We start from the raw sequence: 429 nt of genomic DNA on the forward strand, positions 1-429 counted from the left end.
ATAATTTAAGAAACAATGGTAATTAGTTTGAAGCAATTAGTTTTTTTTTTAATTTTTTTTGTTTCAAATCCTTAATCAACAATTTTTAGATATTTGGATGGACAAAAAGAAAAAAACCCAATTCTTAGTTAGCAATTTTTGATGCCACGTCATGTACTACATGGCATTGATGCCATCAAGATGATATGTCAACATGCCACATGAAAAATGATGTGGCATCAAAAATTGCTGATTGTGTTGTTGACTAAAGGAAGTTTGTTAACGATTAGTGTGAGGGGATTTTTTTACTCAAAATAAAAGTTTAGGTGTTTATTTGAATGTAATTAAAGGATAAGGGTTAAATTGATTTTCTTGGTATAATTCGGAAACTTTTTCGCATATTTAGCTAAACCTAAATTACTCTACTTGTCCAAAAATTTAAATCCTACT

This window comes from Theobroma umbraticum, unplaced genomic scaffold, assembly GCF_002168275.2.
Source record: "Theobroma umbraticum cultivar Fairchild unplaced genomic scaffold, ASM216827v3 scaffold_55.0, whole genome shotgun sequence".
In the NCBI taxonomy this organism is placed as follows: Eukaryota; Viridiplantae; Streptophyta; class Magnoliopsida; order Malvales; family Malvaceae; genus Theobroma; species Theobroma umbraticum.